This window comes from Sturnus vulgaris, chromosome 2 (genome assembly GCF_052056855.1).
Source record: "Sturnus vulgaris isolate bStuVul1 chromosome 2, bStuVul1.hap1, whole genome shotgun sequence".
NCBI classification, from domain to species: domain Eukaryota; kingdom Metazoa; phylum Chordata; class Aves; order Passeriformes; family Sturnidae; genus Sturnus; species Sturnus vulgaris.
Window position 1 is genome coordinate 38242258 of NC_142244.1, and position 26331 is coordinate 38268588.

The window sequence follows — 26331 nt, forward strand, 5'->3', positions numbered from 1 at the left end:
TAGTAAAAACATAAATCTGGTACATTTCTGACAAGAACTGCTGCTTGTTGTTTTATATGGATAAAAATTTAGTTTCTGTGTTCATGTTTGTATCCCCTTTATGAAAAACAGAGAAGAAGGGATCAGGAAATGCAACGGCATTTTCCATTTGCCTGTTGAATTGTACGTTCATGTTTGTTCCTGTAAGCCTCTAAACACTGTACTTTGAACACACCACGCTGCCTTCACAGTGTGTCACCACACGATAAGAAAATAAAACTGAAGTTTCTGTCCCTGCCTGACCAAAGCTGGGATCGCAAGACCTTTTCTCAGAGTGAATATTAGCCAGCTGTTTGAAGACACACGGTCTATGAAGAATATTAATTATGTACCAGGAATCAAGCCATAATATATACCCAGTTTATTTGGCAAAACCAGAACACACTGTTCTGCTGCTAGGGGAAAAATGTGGGGGTGGGGAAATCTAACTCCTCCTCCAAAGTCCGTGTTAGTAAGTTAGAATGCTCGTTCCTATTAATTACAGGAACAAAACCAATAATAGAAAAGAAACAGCCTTGATGAGGATACCATGTGGTCCAAGGCCACTCTCACAACAAGATTTGCTGTTCACTAATCAGGAAAGGACCGAGCCTGACGTGAGGCGAAGCAGTTTGCTGCCTCCAGAACACAGAGTCTTCCTGAGATCGAGTGCACCCAACGTGCCCCAGCAGATCTCGTGTTTTAGTGTAATATTAGTTTGCCTTTACCAGACTTCATGTGAAGGCAGTGGTGCCTCAGCAAGGTCACCAGGTTGGTGGTGAGAAGTTGATCGTGAGGCCCCCATGTGCCAGTGAGTCATGGGAATGCTCCATGTTCTAAGTGATTTTTGAAACAGCTTATTAAGAGTGGCACAAGAATACCCATTGAGTCTATCCTCAGGCCCTTTAATGAAAAGTTGATCATTATTACGGAATTGTTTATTATTTATGTCATTTATGTTTATTATTACAGGAATAGTGGTGTACCAGCAGTGTGCACAGAGTGTGGGTTTCTCTATGCCTTCAAAAGCACGCTTCATACATGTCTTCTTGAACCTCCTATCAAAAGCATAACTTTGCTGAAAGCATCACCTAGAAATGCCTCTGGTGCAGCTGTATTCCACTGCTTCTTATCACAGTTGACATAGCTGTCAGATAAAGTTTGAATATTTGGGTCATTTGAGGGTTTTTTATAGATGCAGCTATAGGTTTTGCTGGCATAAAACCCACTAAAAAGCCTCTAAACTAGACCCACATATTGTACACATGACTTGAGAATTACCAGCAATTGACGATTAAGGAAGTTTTGCTAGGCAGCAGTGAAATTATAGTACTACATAAGAAAACATATCAAGGTAGTAAAACACCTTCCAAGAATTCATTACATTCCAAAACATCTATAGTTGAGAACAGTCATGCTTGTGTTTATGTGCTTATATTATGCGATTAATTTTCTTAGGAAGTTTTATAAAATCCCTTTAAACTGTTTTATAGCTATACAAGAATTGGGGCCTGGGAGGGGGGAGAGAATTTCAAGGCATCCAGAAATGTTCTTGCTGCTTTTCATTCTGGGAAAGTGGGGGGGGGTAAACAAAACCAAAAAACAACTAATTGAAAATGCATCCTTTTTGATATGTCTGGAAGAGGAAAACACAGACACCAGAGAAACAAACACAGTGTCGATTTTTAAATATTGGATTAATGAGATGCAAATTACCCCTCCGTTTATGATCTGAAGTCCTTTGTTCTCCAGCCGAGATTCTCTTAAGGAAGCAGGCTGTGTTTCTCGGTGGGCCTCCCAGAGGGTGAGGGTGCAAAGCTTTATGCTCTCCTCAGGCTTCCAAAGCAGCTCTGCTGTCATCAGCCTCGCACTCTCCTGCAGCTGATTTCTGGAACAGCCTTGACTAGAAAGTTTGCCGATGTAGCTGAAGTAGAAGACCTGGTAAACTCTCCTAGACACAGAATCCAATTTAAATTGCTCCAATAACTATGTCTTGCTTATACCAGAACTGCAAAGCATGTTTTGCTGTTGAAACCACTCCTGTGGGTTTTTGCCAGCAAAGCTGTATTGATTGGTGAGTGTTGTTACATCCTGCTATTGCTAAATCAGCAAAACTTTAAAACATAATCCAAGTCCCTGTTGTCTGCCAGCCAGATTACTCCTTGTCCAGGTTACATAGGTGTCAGGCAGCTTCCCTCACTTTTATTCACCTTTAGAGTTGTACCTTGGTGACCTCTGTCCAAATAATCACAAGCTTTTTATAACTGGATTATCTCCTGTTTAGAGCTAAGCACCTGGGTTGTTCTGAATGTGGAAAGCCTAGTTTTGTTCATAAGGTCAAAAGGTAGGAAATTCTGGAATTGCAGATGTGTGGAAGCACAAAAAATTGCAGTTTACTTTCCCGGTGAGTACAGGTGAGTTGGAGATGCACGATGAAGGAACCATCGACTAACATTACTTTCAAAATTCTGGGTATTGTAACTTTTCTAATATGTTTTTGGTTTCATAGCCTCAGAAATTCTTAAGACATGATAAATATATTTAGTAAAAGGTCATTTGCTGGGTGATAGTTAGGAAAAATTCAAATACAGACATAGTGAAAAATATGTTTAATATGTCTAGACAAATGTACCAACCTGTATTGCCTTTCAAAGCTCTACAAGATAGTCCTGGCAGCTTGTAATCTGTGTAACATTTTCATTGTGATGGGTTCATCTTTACAGGAAGGCAGACAGACCTCAAACAGCAACGAGCCAAGATCAAAGACTAAGGATAGATAGGAAAGAAACTCTTGAATCCACATATTCCTGTCTTTGTCAGTCTACACTAAATGCCATGGCAATTAAAAGATCTCTGAAATATTTCAGACAGTATTATCAAACTCAGTATTTGCTATGTGGACATAGCACCCCAAGATGTGACAGTAAGTCTTGTGAAGCACATTTTTATTTACACTGACTTTAACTATGTGGGCTACCACTAAAAGCCTGACCCCAGCACCTTTTTACCTTGTGTTCCCGGTGCTAAAGACTTGCTGCCTCCCCAGGAAGGTTTGTGTAATTTTTGGAAACCCCATGTTGTCACAGTTAGATTGTTACTGGTACCCCAGTTGACATGCCACCAGCTCACCTTCTGAAATGACATCTTGATGGGTCTTGGGAGACTGGAGGACTCAAAACCCAGATATATTTTACTCTGGCACATCTGTGTCATCTTCAGCTACCCAGACAGATATTTATTACTGTTCTGTGTTAGCTGGGTGACATTTTGCTGGGCAAGGTTCTGGGTTGCTACAGAAACTGTCTCTCTAGATCCATTCAATCATGTAAGACTCTAGTGACAAGACTCATGCTTTCAGCAAGAACATAAATAATTCACGTTTTTGCTGGTCAGCTCTCCATGCCTTCCCTACAAAAAAGCTGGCAGCTTCAAGGAAAGCAGCTGTAATTAGCTGGACCTAATATCTAGAGAGTCAAAGGCATGTTTACTAAAGTAGACTATATTTTGGATACATTTTGCTTCAGAGTTTTTGGGGGGTTTTTTGTTGCTTTTTTTTTTTTTTTTTGAGAAGGGCAACCCCAGCAAGCCTCTCTCTCAACTGTCTTTCAGAAAGATAATGGGAAAGACTACTGGTTTAACTAAACCTGCTCCTATCACATGGCATCACACTTCCCCAGCTATCCCTTTGCAGCACAGACACCTAGGAGGCAGCTGGCTTTCTCACTGATAGAGCTTGCAGTCACTTAACACCATGGAATGAGCCTGGAAAGGATTCCGTGGTGTTTCAGATCTGCCTGGCTCTCTCTGCCCATGAGCAGCCATTGGCACAGATAGCACTGGGTACCCAGAGCAGTGAAGGACTCCCAATGTTGAGGCTCTCTTTTTAGGGCACTGCAAGTGCTCATTAAAACAAATCAAGAGGATTCCCTCTGTACAAGTTGTAAACCCTTGTCACTCCGACTTCTTCCATCTATGCAAACTATATGTCCAGTATTTAATCCATCCTTTTCTCGACCACACTTCTGCTGTTCAGTTCTGGGAGTTCAACTCTTCCTTCTTCTACAACAACATCACCTTACACAACTATTTTCAATGAATGTGGGATGAATGTCAACAAATACAGGATAGATGTCAAGGAGTATGAGATTAATGTCAATGAGTATTGGATGGATGGAGTCTACAGCAGTGTTTGGGTGAGCCAAGGTCTCATCCATCTTTAGGAAGAAGAATTCACCCAAGAATTTTGTGAGTAAATTCCATGTAGTTGTTATTGTAATTGTAGTTGTAATTCCATGTTAGTATTTGGATTGTTTTAGTGTTTAATGTGACTGCAGCTAGACCAGCCTCCGTTCAAGTCATGGACTACCTTTTTTTTTTTTTTTTTTTGTGTTACAGTGTGGTCTGATAAAAAGTCCTTTAACACTTAAGTGTTTGCTGGTTTTGGCAGGACTAGAGTTGATTTTTCTCACAGTGGCTGGTATGGAGCTGTGTTTTGGATTTGTGCTGGAAACACTGCTAATAACACAGGGGTCGTTTCATTATCCCTTACTGGGGCTTACACAGAGCCAAGGCCTTTCATCCTCCTCACCCCACCCCACCAGCAAAGGGACTGGGGATGCACAGGAATGGGACACAGTCAGGACAGCTGTCCCCAACTGACCCAAGAGATATTCCATGCCATAAGGTGTCATGCTCAGCATATGGAGCTGGGAGAAAAGGGAAGGAAGTGGGGATGTTTGGAGACATTTGTCTTCCCAAGTCACTGTTACCTGTGATGGAGCCCTGCCGTCCTGGGGATGGCTGAACACCTGCCTGCCCATGGGAAGTGGGGAATGAATTCCTGGTTGTGCTTTGCCTGTGTGTGCAACTTTTACTTCACCTGTTAAACTGTCGATATCCTGACCCACAAGATTTCTCACTTTTCCCTTGTGATTCTCTCCCACATCCCACTGTGGCAGGAGCATGAGTGAGGGGCTGCACAGGGCTTAGTTGCCATCTAGGGTCAAACCACATCAATGTCATGTGTCTCTAGTGGTCACCTGCATCTACTGGACGTTGAAGGTGCCAGATCATTGTGCTGGGAACTGTCAAATGAATTACAGTCCCTCCTGCCTCCCCTGTTCTCATCACAGCTGTTTCTGGCTGTGGGGAGGAGGTTTGAGGCTTCTGGGCATTGCACCAGCTTAATAAATATTTGAAGTTGGTATTGGAGGATGCATCTTATTTTCCTAGGTCCCTTTTTAGAAATATTCCTACTCTGCCAACTCTGTGGAATAAGGAGACTGGAAAGCTATAGACTTCTGGTTGTGATTTCAACTCCAAACAGCAACAGCATACAGATTCACATGAAAGACCTAATCCAGTCATATTCGTGCAACTGATATTTCTGCCAGAGACAACAGGTACAAAGTATGGCAGATGATGGAAGGTGTGTTATGATTCTTTTTACTTCACAGATCCTGTTGGGAAAAGCAGCTGCTCGCCAGCTCCTACTCAGTATGTGTGTCTGGCTGTTCATGCCTTAGTGTCCGATGTGGTGCTGGTCCCCATTGAGTTGCAGTCCTGAAAACGTTGCTGTGGTTGTCAAGTTTGTTTTGAAATTTAATCCCATCCTTCATTGTAACTGTGTCATTCCCAGTTTTGCACTATTGCACTATTGCATCAGACATGTATTTTTTATTCCATCTGCACTGTTAATGAAACATTGAAAAAACTTGGATAGATCACTGTAACCACCTTTCTGTGCTTAAACTGTATGAAACCAGATTTGTACTGGCCTGTACAGGTTTCAGTTAGTTTGTTTATGAACACGCACCATGACAAAAATCTCACTGAAGTCCACATATCTGATGATATCTGCAACTTTTTGCTTTTTTATGAGTTGTTAGTCTATCATAGGAAGAAATTTTATTGCAATTCCTACTAGATATAATTTATACCTTACAAATCCATGGTACCTGCTACTCCTCTCCTTGTTATTTTCCAAATGCTTGCAAGTAACTATTTATCTGCTCAGAATTGAAGGAACTGAAGGTGGCTGGTCTTTAATTTGCTAGATCCAAAGACCAAAGCCATCAGATCCTACTTCTTATTGATGGTATTGAAGTTACACACCTTACAGTAATCCACTAGAAATTCTGGAATTGATTTATATAATGAATTTACAGCCTGCACCACTGCTTGCTCACAGTGAACAAGGACTTGACTAACAGAGGAGCACTGATCTTTGCACTCACACTGTGAAAATCAATTTGGAATAAAAAAGACAGTGTAAACATCAAACTCTGAAGAGGAAGAGCTATTCTTTTGTATCTTTATGGAAGCAGACCTGAGATGGATGCCTGCAGGTGCACATCACTCTGCTCTGACAGTGAATCACTGATAAATATTTTCTGAGAACAGTTACACAACCAGTTTTGCACTCCATTAGAAGTTGTAGCTGCTTTGCTTATGGGACTGTTACGTGAGGCAAAAACCCTGCTCAAGTGGACATTTTCAGTGCTCTTTTCCTCTCTAAGAATCTGTTTAGCCATGCAAGGTTTGCTATTGGTTTGATAAGATTTTTTTTTTTATAAGATAAATCGATGTTGCTAATTACTAATGTCTTTGCTATCCATTGTGGGAAAAAAAAGAAATTGAAATGTTGGCAAAGATTTGCAAATGAGTATTTGTGGGGGTTTTGTTTGGTTGGTGCTTTCTAATTTAAAGCAAAGCTCTCATTTCTCTTTTAACAAAAGAACCCTGTGCATCAGAAAATGCTGTTTGGCAGTGAGGTGCAAAGTAGTTTTCCCAAAATCGATAGATAAGGTAGGTGGTGTCTTTCTTTTTAGCTCTTTGTTTAGATTAGAAGGAAGCACCTTCTAATTGAATTGAACTTTATAACTGCTCCCTGAGGCATTTTTCTGGGAAGTACTGTTGTGATTCAAGGCTAAAAATCTCGAACACCTGAAGGTATCCAGTTTTGGGGTTCAGGTTGCCCAAAAAGCCTAAAAATAGCTTTGTATAATGATGAAAAAACTTTTTCTGTGTATTGTATTGCAGAAGGTTTCCAGCATTTCTCTTGAGAAGAGCAAATCTAGTCTTAGGATGGTGCTTTAACTCTTAACACAGCTGTGGTTCCAGCAACATTAACACCCACGGAACCTTGAGTAGGAGACAAAACCAAATCTCTTTTCCCACTTCCATGCTGGATGGATTGCAATGTTACACATATCCCTACTAACACATCTCTTCTCTCTTTAATTTTCAGCCTAGACAAGAAAACCCATGCACGGCTCAGAAAACATATTATTCTTGCAGTGCCCCGAAGCTTGTGTGTTCATTAAAAGACAATTGTTGCTAGCTCAACTACAGAAACACTTCCTAGGACCTCTTCTCTCCTTCTCCCATCCTGGACAGACCCTGAAAAATATCACACCACAGTGGGCGGGACTCTGCTACCGGGATTAACCACATAAAGGGTGGGGGGACTGCAGCATTATCAGCACATTATCTCTTGTTATCCAGAAAAGGCTCTTCTCTGATTCTTCAAACAGGATTTTCCTGTTATGCTGTGTGGGCTGGGAGATTTAACTACATTCTGACTCTTCCTTTGCTATGCGTGCAATTGTCTCCCAGAAATCTTTATGGAAACCTTTATGCAAGGAAGCATAAACCTGATCGGGAGAGTAGTCTCAGTGCTCGACAAACCCAGTCCTTCTAGGGGGACAGCTGTCATCATCACAATACAGCCAAGGAAGCAACCGCCCCCCTCAATCCTTTACATTAAGGAACAGTTTTTGACTTAAGCCTATTTTGTATCTTGTAAGAAGATTAAAGAATTAAAGAGAAACCTGTTCAGTCCATTTACTATTAAGCATATGACACACAGCTTCATCTTGTACAGGGTCAGAATAAACAGAAGGACATAATGACTATACACATTTCATGCTGCTCTTGAGGACTTCTAAGCTGGAATACCCTGCCAGCATCTATATCCAGAGGATCCCCAGAACTTCATAGTTGGATACAGATGCCATCAGCCACAGTTCTTGGAAAAACCATCCTGAATGAGAAGAGTAATCACTTCAGTATACTGAAAAGGAAAACTCCCTTGGCTGTGCTCCAAAGGTTTTGAGGAGTGGAAAGTGGCTGGCAGTGGGTGGGATGGGGCTAAGGCCACAGCTTCCCTGCGGACCCTGCCCAAGGGGTCCCACACAAGGTCCACATGAATCAGCTTCTTTCATCAAAGGTGTGAGTAAACCTTGCTCATCAATCACATCAGTGCAATGGCGTGGTCCCCCTTGGTGTGGGGGACATGGAGAGGACAGAAATTATGATGATTACAGGAGTACTTAAAATGTACAACTTCACAACTTCGTAACAGTCTGAGCGTAATTCCCAACTACTTTCACAATCGATTTGCTTGAGTTGCTAGCAGGGAGAAAAACCCCAACTATAGTTTATTTGCATGGTGTAGGAACATACAGTTACCTAATATCCTTATTTATTTATAGCTCTGTGTTTGTTCAAAATGTATATGCAATAAATATTGTCAATCATAAACAATCCATAATGAACTGTTGTCTTTGTACTGGGTGTAGCTGGTATATGGGGATATACCATGAGAATCAGCATTTGGAGATGTGCCAAGTGAGATAGAATTGGGACAGGTTATTGGCCTTGTCACAGCTGGTTATTACTTTGAGATGGGTTTGTATGTGACAATACCGTATTTGGGTAGCATCTTAGCATTATTTTTAAACATATGTAGACAAAGGTAAAAGTTATGTGTTTCTGTGTCTAATTAACCACTTCAGTGCTGTGAAAGGAGACACAGTCTAGTCCCATAATAAAACCAACCGACAATAATCCATATATGTATTTACCTCACATTTTATATAATATAGGCTGCAATTTCAGTTAAGCCAATAAATTTGCAGATTTGAATTAGCCAGTTGCCAAATAAATACAGCAAATAAGCAGAATATATACATACTGATGAGCTGATTGTTTACAGCAGAACTCATTAGCAAGCAGACACATTAGTAAGTTACTCAAATAAAATCTTCTTTGACTTTCTCTATCTCCATTTTCTTCCCAAAAGTAGAAATTCTGGCTTCTCCTTTTGCCCTTTCCCCTTTGCCGCTTCCATCAGGAATAAGGAAGTATAAAGGTACCTATTTCGCTCATACGATGTGAAACACTGCAAAGTGTACACACCAGCTCATAAGAATAGGTAGATGAGCTGCAAATATGCTTTGTTCAAGCTCTGCATCTGTTATAAAGGGCCCCATGGTGCAAAGTGTGCAAAGGCACAAGCATTTTAAAGGGCAAAACTCATTGATACAGGCCAACAGGGTAGCTCTGCTGAGGTGCTTTATGACCCCTTCTCTTTTGCCCTGCCCTTTTATTGCTCTTATTGCTCTTTACCTCTGTACTCACCTTCTGTACTTGCAAATGATTGGAAGAACAACTTGACGCTTCCAGGCCAAAGTTTACCAAGCAATGGGCTTACATTCAAATCTTTATGTTCAGCAGTTTGCTCTTGTCATGTAAGTGTGCAAATCTACTAAGCAGAGGGCTGAGGAACAGCATCTCCAGCAATTAACTAAGGAATTCACATTACATATTATCCTGTAAGACACCTTAGAGCAGGGACCTCCTCATTATGGAGGTAATAAACACGTGTAATTATATTAGCACTCTGGTGGAGTCAGCAGATCTTTGAGGCAGACCTACCTCCAGTTTTTCCTCGAGACATCCCAAAACACAAAGCTCCTAACTTCAGAAATCAGATTTTGTTGAACATAAAGAATACTTTTTTAAAAATCCCAACAACAACAGACAACTCTTCAAGTCAGGCAAAACAGAAAGTTTCTAAATTGACTCCTTTTAATTTAGGTTTTTCCTTCCAAACACTTCTCTCTGCCCATCCTATCCTTAGAGTGGTTCACTCAACTGATCTTGCTTAACTGCACCAAAGAAAAGCATCTTGTCCCCTTTTCAGGGTTCCAACCACAGCTACAGCATCCAAGACATAAGCAGCATCTTCCCTGGTGCCAAAACAGCCTGTATGTTTTGTTACACACCATGTCCCAGGGAACACAACAGATAGTGAACACGAAGAGAGCAGGTACTCCCCCTGCAAGCTGTACAAGGAGGCTCAAGGTGTGGCTGCCTTGCCCTGCAGCAGTCGGATTAGATGCTCTGTCACTGCCTGCTTTGTCCTGTTCCAAACCAGCTGTGTGTCCAGGTAGGTGCTCATTACAGGTGCAGGCATTTGGCAATTTTGTGTCTTGTGTTGAGGTATGTGAGTAAATGAAGGCACGTTAGTGCATCCAGAGTGCACAAGCGTGTTTATACTCTTTATAAACAACTACATTGTCAGTATTGCAAGATAGCAATCTCTTGTGGTCACTTCATGGGGATGCAGAGCCTGTGTAATGGAAGGGATGTAGGTAGTCACTGTGCAGACGGGTGCAAGAGGCTGGTGATTTCACCCTAGAGCTGTATGCCCTCACAGACTGTGACCCAGAGCTTGTGAGCTGATGAAATAAACACAGCTCATGTCCCATGTATGCATGAATCTCACAAAGCACACATACCTAATTTACTTAAAATTTCAACAATATGATGAAAAACAAAGCAATGATCTATATTTTAGATGATTTAGGCTGTTTTCAGTTAAGTCAATTAGCAGATCCAAATTATCCAGTCACCAAGTTACCATAGCAGATAATGAGGTCACATATTGAAAAAAGTAATTTTTTAAAGCTTATATTGGAATATAATAAAAGTATAGTTTTATTTTGACCAGAAAACTAACCAGCTACTATTTAGATAATATTTTAACACAACATGTCACTGGAGGACCTTGTCATTACTGGGCATAGGTGTCTGTGGAATATTAATGGTATATTTTGGTCTTTGGCCAGTTAAATGATCCAAGCAGACAAGAACTGTACCAAAGCTCAGTTCAACAAGTGCAGTTATACAAATGCTTGTGACACATCCTTAAATCTCCCTGCTTTTACATGTTAGCAGTTTCACATTGTTTTTGCTATCTCTATGCAGTTACAGAATATTTTGAAGATTTAACATGCAGATGATGGTTGAATCATTTCCAACAACAGTTTTCACATAGCACTGGCTTTTTCACTGAGGAGAGCATACCAGTGGCAGTATTTTCCTTTTTTAGCAACTGTAAGAAACACAGTTCACCTTCCTCCTCTCTGGCCATGGCTTAAGGACACAGTAAATCCAACGTTAGGGCCCTTGGCATCAGACCAGATAGACCATAACTTGCTACCCAAGGTGCAGATCCAGCTTTCACTCACGCTGTTGGTTAAAATGTCTCTAAACTTTTGCTGATTTCTTACTGACACGCTTAATGTGATTACAACTACTGCTCTCTCTGTGCCATGGTCACTTCATGTCAAATTAAGTATCAGCTCCAACTGTTAAATAACTCATATGAACTCCATACCAGACATACTCAATTCAATGGCAAGGTGGTCATGTTCCCACTGAACTGGAACCAAACCCATATGCTTGGAGACCCATCACTGCACACATCCACTAATAAAAATTATGGAAAAAGCCTCACACATGCACTGCATACACTAAAACTAAGACATGCTTTCAGTGAGAAAAAGTTAAAACATGAATGGTTCAAGCAGCTGTTAATTTCTTAGGATCTCTCTCCTTAAAGTTACTCTGGGATATTACCAAATTAGGTGCTCCTACATAAGAATGCAAGGCGGTGTGGAAGGGTAATGATTGAGAAAACAGCCCTGGCACCTGGCTCAAACTGCATATGCAGGACCTCCATCAGTATCAATTCTGTTTTAAAAAAATAATTAAAATTTAAAAAAGCACAGTATGTCCTTACATCCTTCTTTTCTTGTCAATCACTGTCATGCTCTCAGCACTTTTAAACCACTCCAGATTCTTACTGTAGAGGAACAGAAGAAGTAATAAGAACTCACAGTTCAACTTGTTAGCTTTTGGCCTAAAAAACACAGGGCTGTTTAGCATTTTGTAAGAGGACATTCCACTCATAGCTAAACAGGTTTCTTGTACCAGTTGTCAAGGGGATTTCAAGAAGCTTTGCATGCTCTTCTTTATGTGTGAGTGAATATTGAGGCTTGGGAAGACATGGTGTGCTGTTTTGGTTGTAGTGTTTCAGGGAAGGGTGAGGAGAAGAATGGAGAGAGAAGTAGCATCATCTCTGTTATAAGTTAGTTCTTGAACTCTTGGCTACTTGTGTTTAGTTACATTTCTGAAAGATAGAACTGCTCTGGGCACTGCCTCACATTTTCCGCTGCTTTAAGTTTGATCTTTCACTATTAAAAATTGGCAGTTTTCAACCACCCAAGTTTTACACTGTTGATTTCTACATGTCTGCCCCAGGTCACCCATGACCAGGCAGTAGGGTGATATTTTTCGGTACTGTTGTACCAATATGTACTTCTTTCCTTGGTCATAGAAGCTGCAGCACGTCAGTAGAAAAACGGACCCTGTAATAACTGCGAAGATTTCTAATCCTTACAATCTCAGCTTGCTTTAATGCTTGCCTTAGCTCAACTCAACAGAATGATTGGAGTTGCAATAGCATGTGCAAGGTTGTTCTTTGGTAAATGGCTTCTCACAAGATGAACCATCTCCATAGCATTGCTACAAGGCAGAGACAAGATATGTACAGGAAAGAGTAGAGCTTGTTTTGCCGATAGGAAAGTGCTTTTTGAAAGAGAAGTAGAGCCTCCTCTGAGCAGGTGTTCTCTTTAAACATGTCACAACTTCCCTGTTTCTAACGTCCGTCCTGTCAATGCCTTCCTTGTTGATTTTGGCAGAAAGTTCAGACAAATCAATTAAGTGGTGACAAATCTCTGCTCTAAGAAAGTAAGATCCCACTAGAAAACCAAGAATAGCCATTAAAACGTTCCACAAGAAAATGCCTCATGTTGTAACTGTACTTGTCAAAGACTTTGCAAAATTCTGTGCCTTGATGAAGCAACTGTCAGTTGTCAATATCTAAAGGCATTGCATTTCAAACCTGGAAAACTGTTGGCTCTTTTACTCCACCGATGTAACTTGGCTTGTTCCACCTTCTTTCCTCCTTCTTTGTAGGCTAACAGCTAAAATGAGCTGCTTCTAGGAAGGCACAGTGGCTGTAAACTGGCATATACATTATGCTTGAGTTCACACCAGTGAGGTCCAGCGGTGGGCAGAACTAGTAAGTGACTTATGATGCTGTCCCAGAGATGAACAGGAATGCCTCTCTGGCAGAAACAAATTAACAACAACAATATCGCTCTGGAATCTCCAGCTATTTGGCAGCACACCCAGCAGTCTGCACTAGAAATGCAGCTCTTCAGCCAAGACGTTATATCAAAGTTAAACTAAATTTAACCACTCTAAGTTAGGGCCATCCAACCTGCCCTATCTAAGCCTTTGCTATATTCTGTAGAGAAAGGATAAAATACCCAACAAAATACATCACAAAAGATTTTGTGTTATGTTTTCAGGCACCTACTCTATTTCATCCCTTGAAGGGTCAGATGTCATATTGCTGAGATTTCACTGGCATTAGGGCCTCTCTCCAAAAGGCAGTGAAATATAATCTGGTGGAGCCCTACAGTATGTACGTTCCATCCAAATCCAGAACTTTGTGAACCTCTGGACTCATTACTCTGTGGGAGGACAGTTAGGCACATACAGTAAATATAAGTAATTAATTCCCCAAATCAATAATTCATTAATTTAGACCTAACTATACACAGGTAACTTTTCAGTAAGTTATTATAATTGAAATCAGCAGTGATGGGGATCAAACCTTTTCCCTAGGAAAGAGCAGCAATTCATCCAAAACTGGTAAAACTCGGACCAGTTCAAGTGAAAACAGTTGTCAGTATCATCAATCCAAATCCCAGGGGTCAGGTTGCAAACAACAAAGAGCTTGTACAGGCAAGGCTCAAGGGTTACAGATGACTCAGTATTTCATTGCATCATTGCTAACAGGAAGAGGCTATTTTGTAAGTCATAGGTCATTTCCATAACTTGAAAGCCCATCTGTATACAAACAGGTCATTACAGCAAGGAATCACACACAGGATTTTCCATCTTATTAACCTCAAGGAGAGCACAAGTGCTGGGCATACTTAAATCCTGCAGAAAGCTCTGTAGTCTGGTGTAGATGGGAAACTTCCAGAAGAACCGCTGTGTATGTTGGTGTCATGAATACACCCTTGTGTCTGCAATAATCTTCTCTTATTCTCCTGACCCTTTTCCTCTAATCCCTTAATCATTGTTGTGGCATGTCTCTGTGTTTACATACATCAAACACACTTCTTGCATCATGGACACAATTTTGGGAAAAGGTTCAAAAGGCTTGATACCTGCTGATGAGGAGGAAGTGAATCTTACTCATGTTTGGTATTGCCTGTCTTTTGAGAAGAGAAAGCCAGAGGTAATCTGCTGTTTGTAGCCTTTGTGAATGTGCCTCTTCAATTTTTTTTGCTTGAGTTGGAGAAAAGTTGCTCTATTTCTGCAGAGAGGAATTTTACCTACTCTAGTAAATACTAAGGTTGCATCTCTACTATATTTATGCAATAGTTCAAAACTGCTGTTACTCAGGTGTTTGGGTTTTTTAATTAAAGAATTTTAGATAGGAATCCCAGTTTGAAAATAATTTCTGAGTGGTAAATAAACTGAAATCAAGAACAGAAATGTTTGAATTTTACTTCAAACCTTTTAAAACTACTTAAGATATGTAGGAAAATTCTGAACACACCTAATTCAGAATATAAATTATTATATATTAGAAGATGAAACATTTTCCATCATCATTTACCTTTTATTTTGTAAAGCTTCTCAACAGATCTCCAGTCAACAACAGCCTGAACTACTTATTCATGCACACATGGTCCCATGTGGAATTCCACTGATTTCAGGAAAGTTAATGACTGTCTACTAATTACATTACTTTAACTGTTACACTTTATTCCCTTAGATGTGAAATCAGATCCATAAAATCTACCAAGTGTGTGCAGAGTTTCAAACATTAGAAGCAGAATATTACACGATGTTAGCAGCAACAGCCTGCAGGCACGGCGGCTGAGCTGTATCTCAGCTAGATGTGGAGGTCAGATACCCAACTTTGAGCTAGTCTAACCTCTTTTTCCTCTGTGGTTAACAGAAAGGAACAAATATCTCAAGAGACAAACCAGTCTCCCTGCAACACAGACACAAGAATTGAGCCCATTCCTACATAAACTACGCATGTAATTAACTATCTAGTCATTAACTGTCGCAAATAGTGGGACTCCACGTGAGAATAATTATACACGCACAAGGTCTGTTTGGGCTCAGGCTCCTGCTAGCTTGTGTTCTCTAAACTGAGATCTTGAATTAGGGTAAGAGGTGCTGAAATCAGTCTTGGGGTGCGTGCAGTGCTCTTCACAGAGCACAAGGGAAGCCCAAGCACACACTGGGCATCCGTTAGGTGTCTGAAGTTCAGGGAAATTATTTCTATTCACTTCTAGTGTCTTATGTTTCAATCCCTAATAAATACTAGAGTATTGACAACTTATGCTATTATTTATTTCAAATACCTTGGTCCTAGGCAGAAGTAGTTCTCAATCAACACCAACATTGTTTCAAGCCTGTCTTCCTGAATTTAACTATATTTGCTTATTCTTACCTGGAAGAATGCCAGAGGAGAAAAATCCCAAAACGAATCAACAAGGGAAAGCTGAAACAAAAATCTTTGTTAAATACTTCTTGTAATTACTAAGTAAAGATGAAGTATTAGGCACTAAAGGAAGCACTGAGGCCATCCCGCTCAATATTCACGCCTTACAGCGTTTAAACATTACAGCAATACATAAACGATCTTAGAGCCACCCTCTGCTGGTGGACACCCACCGGTACAGTGGGCCGGCAGCTAAGGCAGCTCCAGCAGCCTCTCCAGTTTCAGAGCCAGCAGGGATCAACGCCCTGAGGTGCATTTTGCAGCACCCCGTAGTATTCAGCTGCCCTAAAGACTGGGGCAGTGTGACCCAAGGAGAGCTGGGACGGGGAGGGACTAAGGGGGGCCCTCTCTGTGCCCCGTCGCGTTACAGGGCGCCTCCGGTTCTGCACGGGGAAGCTCTGCCATTCCCTCCCTCCCCTTACAGCTGCATCCAGCCCGGGTCTCACCTTACAGCCGTGTCCCTAGGAGTCTGCTAGGAGAGAAGGTATGAAAAGGATTTATGATTGTTAACACAAACCGTGCTCTCTTTGCTGCTCTGCAGGCAAAACAGGTGGGCTAGGAAACCACAAACCATGCCTGAACAAACTCTGTACTGACTTGCACAACCACCTGCATGCATTCATTTTATTTAAAATAAAATACAGATCTAATGTTTCTGTTTTGAAAATTAGGGCTTCTTTTATGACTTTTACTGTTTCCTAAGGAAATAATACAAAGCTACCTTCCATTTTGGACTCAGAAATCGGAACACACCTGCTGATGTCAAAACCAGGCCACATGAAAATAGGTGAATAGTTATCAAGTTCTTAATCTACGGATGGTTTCCAATATAATCTTTACTAAAGAGAGAGCAGTAGTTGACTGATTATGAATGTGTTAAAATTAGGGGAACCCTACAGAGGTACTGCTAAGTCTTTGATTCTCCTTGTTAAAACGTGTCAGCAAGTTGTCCAAGGGATAAGAGCTTTCACACAGAACACTGTAGACATAACATGTACAAAGGGCTGGGTTTGCTCAGCCTGCTGACGGGTTTTTGCAGTATTGTGTTTTAGCTGTCACAAGTTGGTTCCCAGCAATACTGTGGGTCGGAATGTTCCCTGAGCATCTGCAGAACACCACTTCTGTACTGGAGGTATTTGAAGCAACCAGCTACAGAGATCTGTTTTTCCTCAGGTGTCATCAGTTTAGGAAATAGAAGATATAACTTTAAAAATTTAAGATGAAAAAGTTAAATAAATTAAACGTGGCACATGAATAGCACTTTTTGTCTACTTTTTAAGTCTTATTCCATCTCTTTCCCCACCCAGATTCAAGGAGGACTCTTTTCCCTCCAAGCTTACTTTTTTTCTTTTAATGATGGGATGCTATAGGTGGAATGCTGCGGCCACCAGAATCACCATCTTCCCACAGCTAACAAATTACTATGTGGAATTATCCTAGGGTTTCTCACACACTAAACACAGAGAGCAGTGTATAGGTGACAAGGAAATACTACAAAAAGGAAAAAAAAATGGAGTTTGAAAAACCTGTGTGTTGGCAGACACGTTAGCCAGAAACAAAACGGTGATGCAAATCAAATGCTATTTGTGGATGGTGGACATGAGCAACATAATGCCTTGTTTTTCCTGCTATACCACTACTGCTGAGCAGTAAATTCAGGAAAGACTGGGATAGCTTTTCCCTTACATCCATGGAGGTGAACATTACCTGGAGGTTGCACACATAAAGCACTGCCAGAGCATAGATAAAGTTCAGGGCGCTTGTTTCCTTTGGGAAAAATAAGATGGTAAGTCAACAGTACCCAAGAAGCAGAGCTACTCATAGCAGAGAGGATGAGTGAGGCCGGCATATTCCAAAGGCAGATCTTGGCTGATGTGATTTGTACCTAAATTAGACTTCAGGTAACAGAGAACTGACTATAGCAAAAGGCTCGGTTATCTGTGGTATCATCAAACCCATGCAAATGAGGCTGCAGTGCCACTCAAAATGGATGGCAGCAATGCCGCCCATCCCAGAGAGCCACATCACTCAAGTGTTGGCAGAAACTTGTGAGACCCCTCACATCCTTGCTTTCACGGCCAAGCATGTCACATGCCTCAGTACTCATGACAAGGTTAATCCACCCTCTCAAGGATAAGAATTTAAAAGACAGACGTGAGCAGACGTTTTAACAAAACAATTCATGCCAACTGTATTTGTTGTGGACCAGACATTTGTGTTTGATTTGTTCTCAACAGGGAATAGCTTTGCCATCCCATGAGTTTGTCAACAACACAAAGCTCCTCTCCTTTTCCATGATTCTCCCAACTTACTAATTTGTATTGAAAAGTGTCAAATTATGAATAACATATAAAACAATGTATAAAAATGTATTTAAATACATACATTTTATATACATATATGCCTAGACTTCCAGATTGGTACTTATAAAAAATTTAGACTATTAAAATTAAAATACTTAAAAATTATTATATAACTATTTATAATGAATAAAATCAATTTATTCTCATTGGACCTACTAAAATAAACTCCATTTCATCACCCCCTTGTTTCTAAGAGATAGCACTGAGTAGCAGTTCCTCCAGTCACTATCTACCCTGGAGATGAGAACGTTCGGTGGGCAGGAATTTTCAGGAGGCCAAATGGACCTCACTACTGTGAGTTAGTGAAGTGTGACTGTCTGTCATCCCTGGTGACTCACAGCACCCACCTGGCTGCCAACTCATGTGAGGATTGCACTTGCCTCTACTTCATGTTTGTTTCTCCAGAAAGGTTAACAGCAGCAACAATCTAACTCTTGGGGGAGGTAATTATAATCTTAGCTGACATCCACTGAGGCAGAGCATGTACAGTGAAGCCACTACAGGTCTCTATGAAACAGCTGCCACCTCACTGTCCTCATCAGAGGGCAACATATCACCACTAGAACGGAGAAAGGAAATCGTAGCTGCATAGTAAGAGTTCACAGCAGAGCAGCCTTCATTCGACGCAGGAACATTGCAAAAATGACAACAGGGATTAGCATTTCACCACTAGCATTTCATATCATATGTGGAACATTTTAGTACCTAATTCTCTCTTTTGCCGATCTACTTTGCTATTAAATATAAAATTTTATTTGGCTACGTATGCAGGGGTAATACACGACTCTCTCTCTATATGTAAGGATTAGTTCCATCGAAGGAAAAGACATTGGTAGTCTCAGTAACAAGAACCCCCCCAAACTTAGGAAAAAACTGTTCCACATCTTACTCCAGCTCTGTTTGCACAAGAATTTATCTGGAGTAGGTTGAACAATCTCTAGATTAGAGACAGCAGGGTTGCTTTGAGCTGCTGCTGCCTGGTCAGGCTACACACAGCAAAACCACAAAAAGGCTGTGTCATGAGACTGAATACAGAAAAACATGGTTAACAAAAGCACCCATGTGCACAAGGGACACTGCTGCTCCTCCCCCACACAAAATTAACAGCATCCTTAGATGCATGATTTACTGACTCACAGCCTTCAGCAACAAGGCAATGACTTCAGACTTCTGGCATGAACCCAGCCCTTGGTTTTTGTGCCACTGTAAAAATGCTTTAAACCAGCTCACAAACCTAATTCAAGTTCTAGAAAGCCACAGAACTACAAACCAACCCCTCCAAACATCTACAAGCACCCACAGAAAAGCATACCCAGAGCAGGGAGTGTTTAATCAGGAGCCCTGATTAAGACACCAATCGCTCTGTATGCTGGCTCCAGGTAGTTGCACTGGCATGAAAGGGAATGGTGTACTGCACCTCGGGATGGCAAGGGCAGAAGGCAACACCAAACTACCTATGCCACCGCTGCCCCTGCTTCACGCAACTGCATTTTTCAAGAGCTCAAAAGCAGGGAATTCGAGTAATTACACTACCTGGGAATGCATGCCCAAAGAGGCTCTACCAGAAACAAAACAATCCTGATATGCATGAAACCAGAACATGAGGGTTAAGATTACTTTGAGCAAGGTTGCTTAAGTCATCAACTACGCATCACTATGCTCTCTTTCCTATACTGCAGCACATCAGACCTACTACAACATGAAGAACACATCCTTCTCACCTTGGGAGCCCTAGGTGTTGTGCATACAGAACAAGGTTCAGAAGTCATTCTGGGTCATGAAACTCAGCAGGTAAAGTGTGCAGTGCCAGTATGACCATCTTTAAATCTCTGCAAGAACAGTGTAACACTATCTTTTTTGTGAAGTTCTGCATCAAGAAACCAAGGGCTGCAAGAATAGCCACTGAATTCATGAGGAAGCAGGTTTGTGTAACCCATGTGGACTGCAGCCAAGACATGAAGGTTAGCTCCTCAGTAGCAATCCACTAAATTACATCCTTAGGACACCACATGTAAATAACTTGACAGAATGGAGCAAGTGAAATCACGTGAGTGGAAACTTGGCCAGGAACCTGAGATAGTTACTGTCACTGCCAGTTTTCCAGGAAGAGGCATTTGCAAAGAAACAGCAAAAAAACCCCACCCAAAATAAAAGAGTAAACCAGTGCTAACAGTGCTAGAAATACTAGAAGTTTGCCTAAAGAGTCCAGGGCAAGGAATAGCGCAAACCCAGGGAACTGTGGCAGAGGCAACACAATCAAATGATGCTGTCCTAGAAGCTGTATGCCTTTTCACAGTGCAGCATTACTTACCCAAATGGAAATAGTTGTTTGCACTGAGGAATACTCTGCAATACTGTTGTTAAGGTACTCACAGTGACCAAGCTTATATTTTAAGCTGCATCATGTAGGAAGCAAAGTGTAATTTTGCATTACTGAACTCAGCTGAAGAATCCAAAGACACTTGCACACATGATGAGGGATTCCAGTCTATCAATTTAGGGGCAGGACTTCCTTTGAAAATTAAGAATGGTGCATCACTTCACATAAATATAGTTGCTAAAATTAAGTATTAACCTCTGGTTATGGCTCTCACTCTCACTTCATCCAACACTCTTCCCCTACAACCTCACAAAAGGGTCAAGGAACAGTGCTGGACACTTGCCATAACCAAAGGCTCATGTTGCCCTCTTCAAAGGAGGCAATTTCCCAAAATGTATTCTTTCAATGAAGATATTCTTAGTGAGCTTTTAATTTCAGTAGAGTTTATGTGGCCCTTAAAAATCCCTTGCTCTCTCCTCTCCCACCTTTAAAATTTTATTTTTTTATGTTGAAAGAAGTAATAGCTAGTACCATGCTTGAATATTTGTCAGCTCATGGACTGCTCTCCTGGCACAAACAAGCCCATCAGCTGAACAGTATCAGTTACCAACTCAGGTTTACCACACCACAACAAAAATAGACCTTCCGAGGATTAATGGCAACCGAGTCAGGTCCACACCAAGCGTAACCTCAGTGTGATACCTCCACCTGCTTTATGCAAATACAGGGTTTTATCAAACTTTGTGCTGAAGAGGGCAGTGCACACACACAGTACACCTAAACACGTACTCCAAGTGTTTCTTGTTCCACATGAAAGTGTTCAGGGTACCCATTGTATATTGAAGCCAGAACAGTGGCAGCCAAAGGATTTATGCTCAGCCCTGGAGCCCATCTGAGCCACGTTTGTGTGCTATTATGCAGCAACCCGGGGCTGGGGAATGCTTATCTTCAGTGCACAGCTGCCATCAGCCAGCTGGCTCTGCAGGAGTTAGGTGGACCAAGAAAAGCTGTTGTTCCAGGAACTAAGAGTATTTGACAAAAGCTGAAGCTGTTTGGGTGGTTCTGAACTGGGTAGTCGCACATACCCTTCAAGAAATTCAGTCTGCCTACAGCCTTACAGCCTTCAGTGGTCATGTCAGGCCACCCCACCTTAAGAGATAAATCTATGTGTAGCTAACATCTCCGGAACTTTTAATTCTCCTCATCTTTAGCAAGTTCTCCCCACTGCTAGTGTGCCTTCCAAGAGGGAGCTTCCCACAGCTGGGGTCTTGGAGTCTCCTGAACTTGAGCTACTTGCAGTTTTTCCGTGTCCTAACACTTTAAAGTTCTGCGTATTGTGACTATCTTCCCCAGTATCTCAACAAAATCAATTTCCTGTTTCTGTATTAGATGAGCTCTCTTTTCAACTGAGTTTGTTCAAGTGAACTGAGTTCGGAGCTGTGGAAGCAACCACCTTTTTCTCCCTACTGAGTTCTTTCAGATACCAGATCTTAGTAACACAGGGACTTGCAGCAGCCTGCACGCCCTCTCCTGTTGTGTAACTGCTATTGAACTGCTGCCATGTTTCAGCTGAACAACACGTCCATCCTAGCTTGACTCTTGACTGCTCTTAGAGAACTCTTCTTTTTGCTGAAAGACAAAAAAATGATAACACTTTATAATTAGTCATTAGAATTATTTCCAGAGTTGCTTCACACTCTTCTGGCTATGCAAATACTAGGCTCCTCCAGATGCTGGTTTAACAGATGCCTCCCCACAATTTCATTTAGAACACTTCAAAAAGGCACAGAAGCCTTCCACTCTTCCCTGTTTTTCCAAGCTCAGTGTATTCTCAGAGTCATCATTAAGACACTTGGAAACAGTAACACGATATCCAAGTACTTACCTGTTCTTCCCAGCTGAACTCATCCTCTCACCTTTCCCCTTGCAGCTCCAGAAACTTTTTGTCAAACAGCTCCACAGCAAGCAATTAAAATAAAACAACCTTCATCACAGCTTCTTCATCCAGTATCATCTGAGCAGCAATTTTAATGTGAAAGAGTTTCCACCCTCCCCCACAAGCTTTGAAATAAGCAGTTGCTAAGTGACACTTCAGTGACACTTTGGAGTCCTTCCTCCAAAGAGACTGCAGACAACTAAGTTTTACAGCTTGGATATTTAAGAAAAGAGGCTCTTAAAACAAAATTTATGTGCCAAGGTGAGCATAGATGGTATCACTCTGAGAAATCGTATTCCACTTTCTGTTTGAGTGCACAAGCAAATCCTTTGTCCAGTTAGTTTGCATACCAGGAATGACATTATGCCTGACCATCATTTCAAAGAACTGAGACAACCCCAACAGTTCTCTGTGCTGCACTGACATGGATGTTGAAAGTGATGGTAGACCTAGGCCACCACACAAAATTATGACATGATGCATTTGTACACTTCATCCTGAAATCTGTGTTTCTCATGCAGCCTGGCTTTGTATACTACCCAGTGAATAGTCAATTTAAGCATCCAAATGCTTGGTTTCTTTAAGAGCAAACTTGTCAGAACGAATGCTGAGACATGAAGACAGGTTTCTATGTATGAACTTGGATTAAACTTAGACTGAGCATTTTCTTCTTTTGAGCAAAGTTATCACACATTCCTACTTATCTTCCTCATCCCTCCTTCAGTATCTTCCAACTGATTCTCCAGGTCAGGAAACAGGGTGATTGCTTACTGGAGTCCACAGTGACCAAAATCACTTCAGTAACAAAGACAGCCCATAGGTTTAGCAGTACAGAATGTCAGCACAATAAAGTACACACAAACATCTCAGCTTCACAGGCTGAGGACCACGCAGACATCGGAGCAGGTTTTCACTGACAGCATTAAAGCAGAACATACTGATGATGTTTAAGAAATGCCAAAGGCGGGTTTTCAGTTCTGCTGTCACCTTCTACCTTTTCATATGAGAAGCAGCCACACCACTTACTTCTGCAATAGGACTGCAAGCTTCTTATAGACATTGCAATTAAGGCCTGTTGGGTCAGGATAGATTTGGACATTAGCACTTTCAGGTGAACAGATTATTCCAGTCTGAGACATGTAACACAGGTTTCATCATTAATATCTCTGACAAGCTGTGGCCAACAAGATCCATAGACTGGCAAGTACTGAATCCCCCAAAACTAACCAAAGTGAACAACACATGCAGAGAAAACATGTTTTACTTCTCTCTTGCATCAGGTGTTCATTTGGGTAGTTTTCTGAAGTAATTTTCTTTTTCCTACCTTAGCTGAGACATCAGTGGCATCTACATCTACAGATAAAGAAATTACATATAAGTAACAAAATACAATTATCTGCAGTGGGGTGCACTCCTCCTCAAAGCAGCAGCACTGTCTGCAGGGAAATGGGGAGGGAGTGAAGGGAACCACTGCAAGTAAAACCAATTGTTTCTAAACCAGTTTAACAAAACATCATGTCATTTGGCCAGCAGAGCATCTTGGTTGAAAATTTCACAAGGACTTTTTCTGACCGTTATAGAAAAGATAACCAAGCTTGACCAACCATTCCACTGCAGTACTTACCATCTTTACCAGGTATCAGCTGCAGAGATAAAAGCACAGGCTTAAAGTCTACAGCAGAGAGCAGCTCTGACACAAGTCGTTGTGTCACTGCCGTTTATTTCACCCACAGCTCACCTGATCTAAAGGTATCAGTGTAGAGAAGAAACAGAATTAGGAAAAAAATAAAAGGGGCTGCACTTGTAATTCAGAATTCTCCAGATATATGGAACTATTGATGCTACAAATTTTATTAACAGCTTTACACCCCTACCACTCCTTTTCTTCAGTGAGGTATATGATAAAACAGGAGAACCTGGCTGTGAGAAGCACCATCAGAACACTGGACTGTTTGCAGGATGGCATGCAGCTTCTTTAACTGAGGGAGCTGCATCTAAAATGATAAAAGAATAGCATACACTGCTGTAGTACCAGCAAATCTTGGAAGGCTGCAACGTTCAGGTGAAGTATCTGCACCACAGAACATCTCACAACATCCTTCCTCCAGCACTTGTGTATCCCATGGCAAACACACCACCTGTGTAGTTATTGTGCAGCAAATGCCTTGAACTTACCTCCAGGAGGAGCCAAAGTATGAAATAAACCCTTGCAACTCCATTTTACCTGAGCTGTACCACTACTGAACTTCAGCCAAGACTTCAAGCAACCCTGAAAAATTCTTCACCACTCTTTCCAATTATCTTCTTGGCATAATAAAGTGTTTTATTTCACAGGACTCAGCTGTAATTAGAAATAGCATTATTTCACAAGCCATGCAACACTTTGACCATCTTCCCTTCTAGTTTTGAGCACAGGCCTTCCACGCATGGTTTCAGGAAACTCTAGTTCCCTTAAGCCTCACAGAGCTCTGATTACTCTCTCACTTGGTGAACACGTATTTTCCATTCCCCAGCACAAAAGATTAGCACAAGCAGGGATAATGTTCGCTACAAGAAAGCCTAAAACCACTGCTCAAAATTGCAGCCTACCTGCTGTGTGCCAGCCAGAGGGCTAAACTAAGACAACACCTAGCCAGCTAGCTAAGCCATGCCAACATCAGACAGCAAGCACAGGCAAAATAGCAGGGAAGCAAGTCAGCCTGGCTGTTCCCATACCATGCTGAGATGTCTTCCACCATCTCATCTGCTCTCTCAGCTTTTTCAAACTTGATTTACGTGTTTATGGACACAGAATTATACATTTTGGTTGAAAGTGACCTCAAAGACCATCTGGTTCCAGTCCTCCCCTGCCATGGGCAGGGACACCTTCCAGTAGACCAGGCTGCCTAGTGCCCCATTCAGCCTGGCCTTGAACACTTCCAGGGATGGGGTGTCCACCGCGTCTCTGGGCAATCTGTGATGGTGCCTAACCATCCTCACACTAAAGAATTTCTGCCTTATATCTAATTTAAATCTACCTTCTTCCAGACATACTAAGGACTTTAAAAGGAAGCAAAGCTCCTCCTGCTGGTCACACTAAGCTGCTTGTCTCTGACAACCAGACACCATTAATGCAATGATCAGGCATCAGATAAGATTCAGATCCCTTAGAAGACCCCTTCAAACCAGTGAACCACAGGCTGTCACCTGGCGTGTGACAAGGGCATGTTCCAATCTGCTCCTTGCTGACAGCCGCCCCACTAAAGCCAGCCCTGCTCTTTAACCCACAGTCCGTACTTCGTCCAAGAGCCAAGCACCGTGGCTGGTACATCCCCGCACGGGCCCCTCTCCCCAGAAAGCGGAGTGGGGGGAGCAGCCCCAAGAGCCACCGGACCCGCCCTGGCTCCTGCGCCGCACAGAGCGGCCTCCCCGTTCGCGACCAGCACCGCCCCAGCGCCCACACACCCACACAGCCCGGCAGCCGCGACCGGCCGCCGCTCCGCCCGCTCCCGCCACACACGCACCGCAGCCCTGCGGGCCCCTCCGAGCCCCGGAACAGATTCCCATCCCACGGCCCTGCTCCCACCACAGAGAGGCGCAGCCCCACCCAGACCCGGCAGTCACCGAGTGACAATCGGCCGTGTCCTTCAGGGCCCCCCTCCCCTACCCGCCGCGCCCCTCCGGCTATTCCTCAGCCTCCCCCTTCTTTCTCAGCCGCTCGCACAAGCTTTTTCTTGTCCCTTAAACCAAGACAGGACTCCCACCCTTCCCCCTTTTCCGACATCTTAACCCGTCTCCCCGACCGCTCCTCCAGAGCTAAGCGTTCCACGCCATCAACATGGCGGCGGCCACCGCCTCCTTCCCCAACACAGCCGGGCGGCGCGGGATCTGCCGGGAAACGGAGTCCACGCCCCGCACGCTACCGCGCTGTGGCAACCCTAAAGAAACTACAAACCTCAGAAGCCCCCGCTGCCAAGGGCCG

The 26331-nt window shown here is 42.3% G+C and overlaps 1 long non-coding RNA gene across 1 annotated transcript; it reads right to left on the minus strand.

Annotated features, from left to right (window-relative positions):
- Positions 1 to 922: 922 nt before the first annotated feature.
- On the minus strand, positions 923 to 26207 carry LOC148224726 (uncharacterized). Its single transcript, XR_015801304.1, has 2 exons — positions 26114 to 26207; positions 923 to 24711 (listed from the first exon to the last, which is right to left on the minus strand). It is a non-coding gene; the product is annotated as an uncharacterized LOC148224726 (long non-coding RNA).
- Positions 26208 to 26331: the final 124 nt, after the last annotated feature.